Source organism: Triturus cristatus, chromosome 2_1 (assembly GCF_964204655.1).
Source record: "Triturus cristatus chromosome 2_1, aTriCri1.1, whole genome shotgun sequence".
Taxonomy (NCBI): domain Eukaryota; kingdom Metazoa; phylum Chordata; class Amphibia; order Caudata; family Salamandridae; genus Triturus; species Triturus cristatus.
The window spans coordinates 979829028-979845550 of NC_140581.1; the positions used below are offsets into that span (position 1 = coordinate 979829028).

General features: G+C 50.0%; 1 long non-coding RNA gene across 1 annotated transcript in view; it reads left to right on the forward strand.

Moving 5' to 3' along the window:
- Positions 1–13742, forward strand: part of LOC146866157 (uncharacterized) — a 41958-nt gene extending 28216 nt beyond the window's left edge. Inside the window, exons 2-3 of the long non-coding RNA XR_014970594.1 lie at positions 13479–13505; positions 13613–13742. This is a non-coding gene — a long non-coding RNA (uncharacterized LOC146866157). The remainder of the gene's footprint in view (positions 1–13478; positions 13506–13612) is intronic.
- The last annotated feature ends 2781 nt before the right edge of the window (positions 13743–16523 follow it).

A 16523-nucleotide genomic window follows, 5' to 3' on the forward strand; every position in this document is an offset into this window, starting at 1 on the left:
GGACTTCGCCAGGTTGAGCTGAAGGCCAGAGACCTGTTCAAAGGCAGAAAGGGCATGGGCCGGAGTTCTCGGGGTCCGCTAGGAACAGGAGGACGTCATCGGCCTAAAGGGCTACATTGTCTACCTGATAGGGGTCCCAAGCCCAACCCCGGATGTGAGGATCTTCGCGTATGAGGGAAACCAGGGACTCCATTGCTAGTTCAAATAAGAGCGGTGAGAGCGGACAACCATGGCGAGTGCCCCTCTGGATGATGAATGCCTCAGAGAGCACGCCGTTAATTAGGACCCTTGCTTTAGGGTTGGAGTATAAAACTTGGATGCCCCTACCGCCCGCACCCGCCTCCTTGCTGCTCGTCCGTCCCCCCTCCCCTACTTATGGCGGCCGCTGCGGGGCCGCGCAGCAGACGTGCGCAGGGGGCGCGCCGCAGGTGTGCCTCAGGCAAGCCCGACCGCTCCCAGCGCCAGGACCCCTGGATCCCCGGACCTGCGCCACTACTCTCCACACACTCAACCCAGGGAGACACACCGGCTGCGCAGGAAACTCGCCTGTCACCACACACGGACCCTTCTCCTGCAGACACTGCCGCAGAACCTTCACCACCGGCACCGACACCACCCCCACTACCACCGAAGGCCAGCTTGAGTCATGCACCCCCGAGCACTGGACCTGCGTTCTCCTCAACGTATGCTCCCTCCATCGACATGCCGTAGAAATCTGTAACCTGATCGACATCCTCTCACCCGACGTCACCTTCCTCACGGAAACCTGGACAAATGCCACCTCCGGCCCTGACATCGCCACCGCCATCCCCGACGGTTACAAGATCCAGAGAAAGGACCGCCCCCATCGCCCAGGAGGAGGACTCGCCATCGCTCACAAGACCTCCCTCGACTCTCCAAGTCCAGCACGTGCGAATTCAACTCCAATACAGAACACCTCCACTTCCAGCTCCAGACCAGCGACAGGGCCACGCTACGTGGCACCCTCATATTCAGACCACTGGGACCTCGTGCCCAAGTCACAACCGCCATCGCCTCGCTCGCCGCACCCCACTCCATCACCTCCACAAACTGCATTCTACTCTGGGACCTGAAATTCCACCTCGACAACAGCGACAACCCCGACTCCGCCGCCCTCCTGGACAACCTTGCCAACCTCGAACTGAAGCAGCTGGTCAACACACCCACCCACATAGCAGGACACACCCTCAACCCAGTCTTCACAGGAGGAACAAACATCCAATTCAGCCACACCACCGAGCCCCCCTGGACTGACCATCCCTGCATCCACTTCACCTTCAACACCACCACCGCACCCAAGCCCCCTCCCCGCTCACCGCGGAGGAACCGGAGCAAGGTCACAGAGGAGCACCTCCGCACCACCCTCATTTTGCCACCCCCCCCCCCAGGCCACCACCGACACCAACACCTCAGCCGAAGAGTTACACCGCTGGATCAAGCTCGCTCCTCTCTGCCAGCCCCCGAAATAATGCCTGTTGAAGGCCGCATGGTTCACCACAGAACTACAAGAAGCCAGACGCTCCTGCAGACACCTCGAGAAGATCTGGCGCCACCTGAAGACCTCGGAAGCACGCAACAACCACAGGGACGCCTTGAAGAGCTACCACCAGCACATTAGAGACACCAAACGGACCTTCATAAGAGACAAAGTCCTGACTAATACCTCAAACGCCAAAGAGCTGTTCAACATCATACAGTAGTTCACAAGACCCCCCTGTGAGGCCACAGACATCATTCCCTCCCAAGAGCTCTGCGACAAGCTCAGCACCTTCTTCCATCTGAAGATCAAGACCCTCTACGACAACTTCAGCGAACAGCCACCGGACACCACCACTCTCCCCGGCACAGCCGATTTACCCACCATAGTGAGATGGGACCCCACCTCCACCGAACTCATCGTCACAAACATGAAGAAGACCCACCCAGGAGCCCCTACAGACCCCTGCCCACCTCACATCTTCCACAGGGCAGCCGCCGCCATCGCTCCTGAACTTCACCGAACCATAAACTCCTACTTCACGTCCGGCGTCATCCCAGACGTCTGGAAGCGGGCTTAGGTTAAACCCCTCCTCAAGAAGCCCACGGCCGACCCGACAGACTTGAAGAACTACCGACCTATCTCTCTCCTCCCCTTCCCAGCCAAGGTCACCGAGAGACTCGTAAACACTAAGCTGACCACATTCATAGAAGAGAACTCCATCCTGGACGGCTCCCAGTCAGGGTTCCGCAGCAACCACAGCTTGGAGACCGCCCTCCTCGCCGCAACCGACATCCGCGTGCTACTTGACCAGGGACACACCGCGGCCCTCATCCTACTGGACCTTTCCGCGGCCTTCGACACCGTCTCACATCGCACACTCACAGCCAGACTCCACGACACGGGAATACGGGGCACCGCCCTCAAATGGATCCAATCCTTCCTCTCCAGCCGCACCGAGATCATCTGCAGAGTACCTCAAGGATCATCATTCAGCCCCACACTCTTCAACATCTACATGGCCCCTCTCGCAGCCATCGTCAGACAGCATGGGCTCAGCATCGTATCCTACGCCAACGACACCCAGCTCATCCTGTTACTCACAAAGAACCCCGAAGACACCAGACTCAACTTCCAGGAAGGAATAAAGAACGTGGCAGACTGGATGACTGCCAGCTGCTTGAAGCTCAACTTGGAGAAGACCGAAGTCCTCATCCTCGGCCCCTGCATCTCCGCATGGGACAGCACCTGGTTGCCCACTGCCCTTGGAAACCCTCCCATCCCGACAGACCACGCTCGAAACCTCGTCATCATCCTCGACTCCGCCCTCTCCAAGAAGCGACAGATAAACGCCGTCGCCTCCACCCATTTCAACTGCCTTTGCATCCTCCGCAAGACCTTCAAATGGATCCCCCCAACTGCAGGAAGACCATCACCCACGCACTCATAACCACCAGACTCGATGCTGGCATCAACAGAATGCTCCTACACAGACTCCAAACCATCTAGAACGACGTGGCGAGACTCGTCCTCGGAACTCCGCGTCACAAGCACATGACCCGACACCTACGAGACCTCCACTGGCTCCCCATCGAGAAGAGGGGCACCTTTAAACTCCTCACTCACGCCTACAAATCCCTCCACAACATCAGACCCAAATACCTCAACGAGAGAGTCGCCTTTCACGTACCCAGGAGGAACCTCAGATTGGCTGACCTCGCCCTTGCAGAGGTCCCCCGCACCTGCAGGACCAGAACAGGCGGGAGAGCTTTCTCCTACATCGCGGCCATGAACTGGAACGAGCTCCCGGTGAACATCAGACGCTCTCTGACCCTGCACACTTTCAGGAAGGACCTCAAGACCTGGCTCTTCGACTGACCCAGACTGCATCCCCCGCCACCCCCAGCGCCTTGATACTCTCACGGGTGAGTAGCGCGCTTTAAATACCCTGATTGATTGATTGATTGATTGATGAGGCGCCGAAATGGAAGCCCGAATCCCATCACTGCCAGCACGTCCTCCAAATAGCTCCAGTCAACAGTAACAAAGGCTTTTTTTAAATCAATGAAAAGCAAGGCCAAGTACGGAGTGAGTTGATGGCGGAGTGAGAGGGTGAGGTGGAGACGGCGTATGCAATGCCGGGTACCCCGGGCAGGCATAAAGCCACATTGGTCTGGGTGGACCAAGTCGTGCAAGAGGGGACGAAGACGTTGGGCCAAGGCAGTGGCAAAGATTTTCACCTCGGTGTTGATGAGGGAAATGGGACGGCAATCCGCACAGGCAAGGGAAGGTGGGTGTGTCTTTGGAAGAACCACAATAGTGGCCACGTCGGTCTCTGGGGGAAAGGACCCCGTGTCCACCACTTGTTGGAATAAATCCACTAAGTGCAGAGCCAGCAAGTCGCGGTAGGTCACGTGGTATTCTTGAGGGTAGCCATCTGGCCCTGGCGTCTTACCGGAATGCAAGAGTGATATAGCCCCTTGTATCTCCTCCAGGGTAAGGGGGAGTTCCAGAGTCTCCGAGACTGCCTGGGGAAGACAGGGCAGGTGGGTCATTGTCTCTGACAACAATGCAGCCAGGGAGGCCTTGGGAGGTCGGACCGCATAAAGATGAGCGTAGTAGCCCGCAAAGGCTTGGGCGATAGTCTTAGAGGTGAAATGGTGAGCTCCGGCCGCGTTGCAGACCTCAGGAATTATGCGATTGGCTTGGGGGTAGGAGACTAGATTATGGAGTAGTTTGCCATTTTTGTCACACCAGCCATATATGCGCAACACAGAGGAGCGCCATAGCATTTTAGCGGATCCCAGAGAGACCTGACAGATCTCTTCACGGAGCATAGCGAGCTGTTGGGTGGAGCCAGCGCAGTCGGCAGAAGCTTGGGCTGGTTCCAACTGTGCCGCGCGGGCCTCGAGCTGCACAAGGCGGGCAGCCTGAGCGGGGCGCTTCGCGTGGACCAAGTCCCTAGCCACGCCTCGTATAGTGGCCTTACCGGCCTCCAACAATGTACCCTGCGAGGGAACTGATCCTTTATTAATCAGCAAGTATTGCTGCAGTTCCTGCTTGAGGGTTTTGACGAATTCCGCATCTTGCAGAAACCAGGCGTTCATCCGCCAAGTCGTGCGGACTCCACCAAGGGGGTTCCCTAGATGGAGGGAGACAGGGGAGAGATCTGAGATACCTCAGGGGAGGATAGTAACCCCGGACACCAACTGACAATCGATGGCTGGCAACAGGACCAGGTCAATACGGGAGTAAGTACGGTGGGCCGCCGAAGTATGAGTATACTGTTATTGGCAGGGGTTCCACACCCTCCAAGCATCGCAGAGGCCTAGGGTGGAGGACCAATCAGACAGGCGCTTAGCAAAGGCAAGGCGGGACGCAGAGGGTGCACCTGTCGTGTCGCGAGGAGGTTGCATAACAGCGTTGAAGTCGCCCCCGATGACCGTCAGACCCTGGGGGAAGGTTGAGACTACTAGCGTGAGACGTCGGAGGGCACAGGGCATTGTGGCAGGAGGCATGTATACACACAAGAGATTAGGGAGATGACCCTCGATCCTGCAGTTTAAGGCCATGTAGTGGCCTTGTGCGCCAGTCTCGACCTGTATTAAAGTAAAGGGAAGCCCCATGTGAAACCAGAATGGCAGAACCTATCAAACCCATAACGGACGAGGAAGGTGCAGTGAGTTCCCAGAAGGTTTGTTTCTTGTAGAAAGAGGATGTTGGGCGCCTGGCGTTGGGCACTGCGAAGAACTGCGGTTCGCTATATACGGTCTAATAGGCCATTGACGTTCCACGACAAAATGTGGAGCGGTCTATTAAGGGTGGACATCATCAGAGAGGGTAGTGTGTATGTGGATCAGTGCAGATAGACCCGGGTCCCAGGCGAGATAACACCCCATAGCCTGGGCGTGGGGATAGAGCTTGCGAGTTCTAATAGGTCCAATGCCGCTGTTGGTGGCGTGCGTGCGCTGAAAGCTGCCGTGAAGTACGGAAAACAGTGACCCAAAGGCGGCCAAAAACAATGAACAGTCAGTAGACAACGGTCTTCCCACCCCCCCACCCCCTTCCCCCCAACACCCCTCACCCTACACTTCTGGAATTGAAGCAAATGTCACCCTGAAAAGGAAAACAATAAAACAGAAATACAAATAAGTCTGAGTGCTAAGCTAAAACGGTTAGCGGAGCATGAGCGTGGCAGAGATGGACCCCTCCATGTAGACGGATATGGTAATGTTAATAGCTGTAGGAACAATTAGGTAGCAGAATTACAGACTCCAAGCCGGTGGACCCCAGAGGTCAGACTCTGTCGTCCTCCCCTGGTCCTCGAAGAGCGGGGCTTCTTGATAAGTCAGAGACCGATATGGCAGGGCACAGTGTCTCAGAGGGGTCTGGGATCCAGCTTAGATCGAGCAAGGAACCAGTCAGATTGAGGGTCCCGGACGGCCAAGGTATTTCAGAGGTGATGAGCAATTGGGACATTGCTTCCGGTGATCGGGAGGCCCCACTGCGCCGATCCCCCTTCCTGCGGGACTTAGTACGACATCGCTGTGGCTTGGGAAGGACCAGATGAGGTTGAGGTTGTGTGGGCTCCCGTCGGACTGGGGGGGAGGCAGGACGGGTCCGGAGAGGGCGCTCCTCCGTAAGCCAAGTCCAGTCCGCTTGGGGGGTATCAAAGAAGAGTGTCTTGTCTTGAAATACAACTCTGAGGCGGGCTGGAAAGAGGAGACCCTAGCGAAGACCCAGATTACGGAGCTTCTGTTTAACATCATCATAAGTTCGTCGCTGGGCCTGTACCTCCTTGGTATAGTCCGGGAAGAGCATGATCTTATTATTTTGATAAAGGACTGGACCCTGTGTCCTCGCCGCTCTAAGGATAGCGTCTCTGTCCCGGAAGTTGAGGACCCTCATGATGATGGACCGGGGTGAAACCCTGGGCGTAGGCCATGGAGCCAGGGAGCGATGGGCACGCTCGACCGCGAACCACGGAGAGAGGGACTCCTAGGGCATCCAGATCTCACCCAGGTCTTCACAAATGTGCCAATTCGACCTTAATCGGCCCCCTTGAGAAATCCTATGAGGTGCAGATTGACCTGTTTTCGGTGTCTTCGGAACGACGGTGGAGTTCCAAGGTCTGAGCTTGGAGGCGGGCCACCTGGGTCTATGTTGGCCTATCTCATCCTCAGCCGTGGAGATGCGTGATTCCGCCTGAGATCCGGGCCGCGGCGTTACGCAGGTCCTGACGAACGAGGGCCATTTCCACCCTCACCTCGCCAATCTTGTTCTCCACTGAGGCCTGTGAAGCGCCAATTGCTTGGAGGATAGTGGAGAGATCTCCCCGCGTGTGGGCGAGGGGTGTTGGACGCCCCCCATCAGGGTCTCGGTCATTGGTGGTGTATTGGTCCATTTTCGTTTGGGTCTGAGGGGCAGTTGTCTTCGGGCCACGGTCCCTGCCCATCGTTCCCTAGGGTGGGGGGCCCAGCTACTGAACGGGAGAGGGAGGCAGTCAACAGTCCCAAAGGTGGAGGAAGCTGGTACCCAGGCCGTCAATACTCGGGCCCGGTGCGTCCAGGCCAAACCTCCCAGGTCCCGATGGGGTCAATCAGCACGAGTCCGTAGACCCCTCTCCCACCTCCGTCCGTTGCGACGGTCGAAAAGGGATAGCCCCACCTCCCTATCTCAAGATGGGCCGCAGTGAGCTAGTGATGATGGGTCCCCAGGGAGCCGGTCCGTTATTTCACAACGCAGTCGGGAGTGGGCCCCACAGGCCCGGGCGATGGCGACAGAGCCAGGGACACCTCGGTCCCATGCGGCAGCACATTGTCCGGCCCCACGCTCCCTCCCATCAGGGCGCCCGGGGCAAGGTCAGGGGGGCTGGAAGGCCTGCTGGAGTCAGCTCTCTTTGGAAGGAAAGGGCCCCCTTGTCCAAAATGGAGCACCAACAGAACTCTCCAGGGCCCCACCGGGCAAGTCTAGAAGCCACCTTCAGGCCTGGCAGGAGGTGGTTCTGGAAGAGTAGGTCCCAGGCGCAAGAAGTATGCAGGCCAAGCACTGCCTACTCAGCAGGCCGCGTTGCAGGCCTCGCCGCCCTCCACACACCGGGGTCAGCAGGAGAAGGTCCTCCCAGGGCGCCGGAGCACCCCGGCCCCCGAATCAGCCACAACGCGGATAGAGGATGAGGAGTAACCCACTGCGAGGAGCGGTAAGGGACCTATCCGCTGGTAGGGAATCCAAGAGGGGTGGATTAGTCAGGTCAGGGACTATAGCGGAGAGGGACCAGCATCAGGAGCAGACAGGCGGCGCTCACACGGCCCTCCCGAAGTTGCAGCAGGGAGAGGGAAATTGAGTCGCTTCACCTCCGTCAGGCCGGAATAGGATCCGTGTCTCTCCGGGTGCCAACTCCAGCAGTGCAGCCCACCAGGGGCCGAGACCAGGTTTTCTTAATGGATCACAGGGCCATGAAGGGACCTGTCCCCCGCCGCCTCGCCCAGTCAGCAGGGCTCACCCCGGCCCAGGACACCCTCACCGCGGGGGCCGGGGGATTACAGATCGGAGTCAGGAGACGGGGCGCCCGCTGCCGGAATTAAGCAGCCGATCGGGCCCTCCCCACCCCCCGGAGCATCCAAGCCCCACAGATGCAGGGACACCACCGCCTCTATGGTCAGATAGGCCCCATGCGCTGCCACCCTGTAAAGGAGGAGGAGGGGCGCTTGAAGCCCGAGTCAAGACCACCCACACCGCTTCCAAGATTGGCAGCCGAACCCCAACCCCAGACCTCACTCACCGGGTGTCGCCGTCTTCCAGTGGGCGAGGCCAGTTACAGCCGCAGCATTCAGCTCGGGCCCGTCTGCAGGGAAAACAACCGTCCGTTCCGCAAAGGGATACGGTGCCCTCAGCAACTACGGAGAGGTTGGCGGGCACATGGTCCAGCCACACAACATTTTTGGCATTTTAAACAAATTGAAATCACAGTTTAAAAAAGTTGAGGAAACCTACTCACATTGGTACACGGAACTCGGAGACAGATTATAGATGAAGACCATCATATCCAACCGCTCTCTTGATTAAACCATTTTAGTACACTTTATGCCAGACAGACCACTACGGCACTGGAGGCAGATGATTTGCTATGTGTAGGCACACATAGGGAATCTTGTAAAGCTTATTCTATTGATTTTAGTCTGGAGACAACAAAGTTAGCCCTTTCCACTGTACAGAGAGGAAAGGCACCCAGACTAGACCTTTTCCTCGCTGAATCGGAAGCATGAAGTGTTATCCTCAACTTTTGTTTCAATGCCATTTTAAAAGGAGCGAGGGGTCTCCTCTGGTTTGATAAGGGTTAGAGCTTAGGTTTATTATAGTTTGATTGTTGAACAGTATTTTAGAATAAGATGGCTGATATGGAGTCAGAGCAGAGTGGCAGTGCAAAGACTTCAGGTGGGCTATTTAATGAAGTGTGTAGATTGGTTCAGCAGGAGTTTCAAAGTAAGGTGCAGGAGACAGCAAACAGTGTTTTGAGGAACAGGAAGAGAAGAGACATGGAGTTGGGTGAAGAGTTTTACATTCTATCAGAGTTAGAGGAAATAAGGAAAGAAGTTGGGTAAAAGGTATAGAGGAAGTTTATAGGACTAAGGATGGGAAGCATGGTTTGAACAACATCAAGAGAAGAGTTGCTGTACACAAGGAATGGGCGTCCTTCGCAGCACGCAGAGAAGAGGTTCCTCTTGCGGCACACATGAAGATGAAAATGTACAACCCAAAAGATCCCTGGCAGAGGAAAGTGAGGAGTGGGATGAATATATTTCGGATCTGCAAGAGGAAGGTGATTTCAAAGAGGAGTTTGGAAAATTTGGGAATGAAGAAAAGGTTGAGGTGATGAGGGATACTTTGGGGTAGGAAATGTTTTCACCTTTTAATATTAGGCATCCTTGAAGTGGAGACTGGTGGTCCATATACCATGTGGGTAGATTTATTGTTTAATGGATTCGCAAATCTTTGGAAAAGGATGTGAGGTGAGTAATGAGGGCAGAATGTTCTAGCCTATTATTGGTGAAAAAATATGGATTACACCCAACTTGGATCCAGAGCTGATAGTTTTGTTTTTAGATTAGGACAGGATCCTAGGAAGGGTCCAGAGCGCTTGTTGAAGATATGTCAGGAAAAATTGTTAGACGTTTTAGGGTCAATAGCCAACATTTTGGACTTGGTTGATGAGGCTCATGTGAATGAGACTCTAGTGGATGTGGAATTGTTAAGAGGATGGAGCCAACGAGGAGTGGTTTTGCTAGGAAATGCAAACGCTGGGTTACGGACAGAGAGAAGGATGGTTATACTTATGAAAATAAGTCCAAAGCTAGGGGACATGGCTCAGAGGGAACCCGGTGAAGATGCCAAGGGCTTCCTTTTTAGCGATGGCCTGGTGAAAAGCCTGAGCAAATAAGTGTCTACATTTGTAGCCTTGGATAAGGCTCAAACTAATATGAGGAGAGTTTTCAGTATGGGAGTTTTTGGTAGGGCCAGTAGGAGGGGGCCCTCTACTGGCCGATGAATGCAAAGGCCCCAATACTAGGATCAGTTTGGAGGAAGAGGTTATCAGGCCTCTACAGGTTTCTACCCAAGCTGTGGTAGATCCAAAAGAGCTGGAAGGGGAACACTTTCCAGAGGGAGAGGCCAGAATACATTTTAATTCAAAGGTTAGTACGGGGATTATTTCTGGTTCTTTCCAAAAAAGAATAGGGGGTCGACTGAGAAATTTTAGGACAAAATGTGAAAATATAACTCGGAATCCCTGGGTTTTGGAGACAGTTCACGGGTTTGTGATAGAGTTTGTGGAGTGGCCCCAACAAACAAGAGAGCCAAGGGAGTTGATAGTGACAGAGAAATAGAGGAAAGTGATGGATTTAGAAATAGAGTCAATGTTAGCGAAAGGTACTGTGGAAAGCATAGAGGAGAAAGAGAAGTGCTTTATAAGTACAATCTTCTTGGTCAAGAAAAAAGACAAGGCTTCAAGACCAGTAATAAACCTCAGGGAGTTAAACAAGTTTTTAATTTACAGGCATTTCAAAATGGAGGTAATCCATTGTCTGAGGGGTATGTTGCAGAAGAACAATTGGCTGGCTAAATTAAACCTAAGGGATGCGTATTTCACAATTCCAATTCAGAAGGAAATTTAGAGGTTTCTACAACTGCTTTGGAGAGGATGTTTGTACCGATTTCGATGTTTGCCGTTTGGACCTTTAACAGCCCCTTGGTGTTTCACGAAAGTTATGAGGGTAGGGATAGCATGTTTACGAGAAAGGGGTATTCAGATGATTGTGTATTTGGATGACATCTTCAAAATAACTTTAAGATATGGAGAGTTTGAAGGAGGGTCTGTTACAGATGAAGGATATGTTGGAAGGACTGGGATTTATTGTGAACAGCGAGAAGTCTGTTTTGGTATGAACACAGAAGTTGGAAATTTTAGGTTTCCAAGTGGATACAAAGGAGGTTGTTTTGCAATATCCAGAGGAAAAAGGTGAAGATGATAAGGAAAGAGATTATTCATGTGTTATAAAAGGAGCATCTTTCTTTAAGGGATTTGGCAAGAATGATAGGTTTGTTGTCATCTTTGATACAGGCAATATTCCCAGGACCATTACATTATCGAACTTTACAGAGGTTAAAGGGCGATGCCTTGAAGGAAGGTCTTTGGTATGGGGACAGGATTATCCTAGATGCAGAGGCAAGGAAGAGTTAGGTCGGTGGTTGGACAGTATGCAGGCATGGCATGCCCGTGCCATTTTTGGGTGTGGTACGGATTACGTACTGGAGACGGATGCGAGCTTGAGAGGTTGCGACAATGTTTCAGCTGTAGCCTATATCAACAAGTTAGGAGGGACAAGATCCCGTGGATGTTTTGAATTGGCAAAAAAGTTTTGGTATTTTTGCCTGGAGCACAACATTTCAGTTTGAGCGGAGTATTCGCCAGGGGAATTAAATGTGGCAGCACATTGCAATTCACGTCATTTGAGAAGTTTCGGAGACTGGAAAGAAGACTGAAATAGTTTTTGCAGGATAAACAAAATGTTGGGTCCTTTGAAGGTGTATCTTTTTGCGAGCAGGTTAACTTACCAGTTACAGACGTATTACAGCTGGTTTTCAGACCCACAGGTGTTAGCGGTAGATGCCTTTCAGCATGGGGTGGAGAGCTTATGTGTTTCCTCCCTTTACGATGATACACAGGGTGAGTGAGGTGACAGATAGGTTTGATGACCCTTTTTGGGTTTCACAGGTCTAATTTCCGACTGGATGGAGATGACGTGTGTGATACCTTTCTGGATTCCGGTAGGAGAAGGTCTTCTGAGAAATGGAGAAGGTCTGGAACATCCTTTGGTACAAGACAGGGTGTTGAACCTTCTTGTTTTAGAAGGTGTCAGGGGATCTGGCTGTTACAACGGACTTTCGAGCAGGGCTTCAGAATTATTGGAGGAGTCTTACGCACCAGAAACGAGGAAACATTATGGAGGAATATGGAGATTTTGGGCAGGTTGGTGCCTGGAGGAGTTTGGATCACGTGGAGGCTCCTGTCGTGGAAGTAATACATTTTTTGGTAGAACCGTATGAGAAAGGATTGGGATACAGTACATTTAATTGTTACAGATCAGCAATTTCGTCAGGTTATGCTCATGTTGAAGGTAGATCGGTTGGAAGGAACATTTTAGCTTGCAGGATTTTAAAAAGTAGGAGACTGAAGAGACCTCCCAGAGCATGATACGATGTTTTGTGGGATGTGACTTTGGTATTATATTTATTTATGGAACGGCCCATGAATAGGTAATTGAATTAAAACAAAATTGTCAGGGAAATCGTCCACACATTTGTGTTTGGTCTCTTGCCAAAAGGTTTTTGATGGGAAAGTGTTAGAGGTAAGTAGCAAAATTTATGGACCAGATGGGGTGCTTTTTGAGATATGGAGAAGGATTAAGACTATATCAGAGACTATTTTTTATCCAAATTTTCCTGCGCAGCAGAAATTATGGGTGGTAGATTGTTGGAAGAAGTATGATAGCAGAATGTCAGGGCATAGAATGCATGTTGAAGAACAATTATTGATTTTATATGTAACCACACAAAGCAGTTAGTACAGCAACTATTATCAAGTGGTTAGGAGTTGAAATGAGGCAAGCTGGTATCGATGTAGATACGTTTAAACTGCATTCTTTAAGAGGTGCAATGGTAAGCAAGATGTATATGTCAGGGGAATGTTTGGAGGAGATTCTGAAAGCAGCTGACTGGTCGAATGCAGGCACCTTTACAAAACATTATTACAGACCTATTAGATATGTGTTAAATGTAGTGTTGAAGGGTGTCAAGGGTTCAAGAGTATTCTTTCGGTAATCTTGCACAGGAACAGAGACGCTGATTCCCAACTCCGCTTCAAGGATATTTCTGCGGTCCAGTTTAATTTCTAGACCCACAAATCTACCCCCAAGGGGGAAAGGGGAGTGGATAAAATAATAAACAAGAAGAGACTGGTCCTGAAACTTGTCTTCTCTCTTTAGTCTACTTCTTCGTTCAATCTGCAGACTGCGTGTCAACTGAGAGAATCTAAAAATCAAGCATTAAGTTATAATCTCTTACACTTAACTGAATTCTATATTCTATTCCGCTCCCTTGTTCTCTACCTACCCTTAGCTCCAAGCACTGTGCCTCTCTTCTATTATTCCTGTTACTATCTCTCTTTCTTTTCTTTATTTTCTTGAAAAGGCACCTCTGGAATTCCTGTCAACAAGATATCACTTAATGTATTTATTTCCTATTTACCCCTTGAACTCTCTTGCTCTTTAGGTAATCTAATTCACTTACTTGAGTGTGTATGCCTTTATTTCTGTAGGGACTCTTCTTAATAGTATCTATTTTCTAACATGTAGTTTAATGTCTTTTCTTAACTGTCCAGCAATTCCTCTTTGAGAGTTTTTAACGACCTTTTCCTTCCTTGCAGGGTATTGCTGTAAATCTTATGTTTCTGGTAAGTACTGTCTAGTCTCTAACTATGTACAACATTATTTACATTTTATTCAGACTAATACTATCATTTCTTTTGTCACTTAGCTTATGTCTTCTTTCTTCCTTCAGGTTCTGGCAGCGCTAGGTATCCATCGACGAGTTGCTTTCACCAGCTGAAGCCGAAAAATAGGGAAGAGGTGCCACCAACTGTTACTTCAGCAAACTTCTCCTTCTCAAACTTGCTGCGAACCTAGACTGCTACTGACTACTTCCGACGGAGGTAGCGGACGAGAAACCGGGCGAAACCCGACGAGGTAACACTCTGACTAATTCTGAGGAGCCTAAGAATTAACCTGCGTGCTCTGTAACTTCCTCAGTGAAGTGCGCGTTGGTTCCAGCGCGCGCGCCTCAGGCTGCCTCTGAACACCTGTGGGGAATAAATAAACTAGACCACCGCGATGATTAGAAAGCGGCGGCCTTTCTTCGGTTCCATTTCTGATTCAGCCTGGTCCAGCCATTGCCTCTGGCCCGCATTCTTCCTCCTGACCCATAACTTCTGCCCAACACTGTGCCCGCTATTGTCAAAGCGCCCCTAGGAGCCCTGACAAAGGGCTTTCAACATGCATAATGTTAGCCTCCCGTCTTGAAATGAAATGGCAAGTCTCCAATTGAAATGAATAATCAAGATTTCATTAAAGACACGAAGGCTAACATTATCCCTCCGTCCGCGTCCCTGATGTTTGAAGTATATATATTTTTTTTAAAGGGGCGGGGTGTACTAAAGTTAAAAATTTACTTTTATTCAGAAAAATATGGATGTCAGTAAGTACATTTTGTATTAAGTGGTTTGAGCATTAAATAATTAATAGTTTAATGGTTTGTTAAAGGTTTGTGTTTGATTAAGCGGACAGTGGTGATTGGTTCAACAGCGGATAACGAAATGGAGGAAGATTCTTAAGAAGGTTATTTGCTGCATTTAAAGAGGAAGAGTGTTCTATGTTGGGATTATTTATGGACTTTAGTTTTCTAGAGTATTTGTTGTTAGAAGTTCTTTAAAGGTGCTGTGAAGTAGCATTAAAAGATGTTAATGCATAATGTTAGCCTCCGTGTCTTTAATGAAATCTTAATTCTCTATTCATTTCAATCGCAAAACTGTCATTCTCAAACGAAAATTTGCCCTTTTAAATGTGTGTTTTAGATTCTTATCTGAGTTTAAGCGCCCATTGCAGGCCGGTAGACTGTATTTAAATATGAATGAGGCAATCTGAGAAGCACCTTCCATATTTCTAGATGGGCTACCATGGCACAAACCAGGAATTCCCCACTCCTCATCCTCCTCCTCTGTAACGTTGCCAACAGTTCAGAGGGTTCATATGTTGTGTTTAAATCCACTGCAAGATGTAAGAAATCATAACCCTCTACCCTTTCTAGAAAGTTATGAGTTGGGGAGTCCTACTGCTGTGTGGCAAATGTATTGTAGATATTAACTACAAGGGCAGATTGTTTCCTCTTCGTGCTTACACATTTAACAACCAATAAGTCCCTGGAATTAACAGCCATGTTTTTTAAGGGTACAATGTAAGATGATTTTGATCCAAATGTTAACACCCACATACTGGTCCTCCAATTGGTGATGGGAATGCTTATATACTGAAATTAGTGAACCCCACCCTATGAACCACATTTGTGGCCCAAGTCTCTTGAAAGAAGCATACATCGATTGGTCTATAAAGTTCCCTCAGTCCTCACAATTGAGCTTGGTCTTTATGCCGGCCAAGATCCGGGAGAGAAACTTTAGCTTCCCAGTGTCCGCAGGCAGGAGGGGACTGTATAAATTCTCTGAGTTCACTCCTAGTTTTATTACATAAAGATTTTCTCCCCACCACACAACCCTTATTAGTGTGAGAAACTATTACTTCTGAGGTACCGAGCTGTTCATCTACTCCTATCAAAGTTCCAAAGTGTTGTTTCCATTGCTTCGCTGGCTCTTTGACCCCTTACTGTTTAACAAAAAGCATGTTACGATGGCTTCAATCCAAATCTTCCAAGGTGGCTAAAGGTTCAAAGGAGTAGTGTGTTGGAAAAGCAGACGTTAAATTCAATTACGATGAGCTTTGCTTGTTGTCAAGTTTGCACCTGATAACACGGAGAGTCTATAAAAATAACCAAGCGAATCTGCCTGAATACGACTCATGAGGTGACCTTCATAGAGCAAATCAAGTGAACTAAGGAGGGATTTCACTAGTGCAGGAGTTTTTTAAATGTATAATCACGCAGTCACAGATTTCCTCTTTCTCCAGACTGTAAACCCAGGAGCCCCCCACTTGGGATCTTAGCCAGGGCATTGATGTTTTCTTTAAGTCATCTTCCGCACTTGTAGCAAGTGGCAAGACGTTCTTCAATACAAGTTGTGGAAAAGGAGAATATTTGTCCTTTCCTTTGCCGTTAGACATTCCAACTTCCTTTATGGCTTAGTCAGGCTCCACAATAATGGTAATTCACCCAGAGACATTTGATTGGATGACTTGCTCAGGAACATGAGGGAGAGACCCTCCCCCCATAGCAGTAGTTCCTCTGCTTGAGGTATTGTTTGAAATATTGGAAAGAATAGTATTAGTTGGAGATCCTGTACAAGAAACAATGTGTGCAAATATGATTGGACCATGGGTGGGGGGCGTATCCAAGCAGTTTAACTTGGCTTCTATTGCCTTTAAGCAGGTAAAAATAGAATTAAACTTGTTCTAAAAAAAAATCTTGAAATTGCTGCAGATGTATTTTTTGTTGGGTCGAGAGAGAATCCCCAGCAGTTATGTCCTTGCCAGGCTGTGGGGCAGACTGTGTAGCAAGATTTTGAATGCATGGCCTATTAGGCTTAGACCCAGGGATAGCCTTATTCCTTTTACCCCCACATATCCTCTAGTTTTGGGGCCATTGTGTTGAGGTGTAGTCAATTCTACTGGTAGTACAGTGGTTGGTGAGTCTGGAGGTACAAGAGGGCTGAGACCCTTCTCAGCAGCGGGAGGTGTAGTTTGAGCATTGA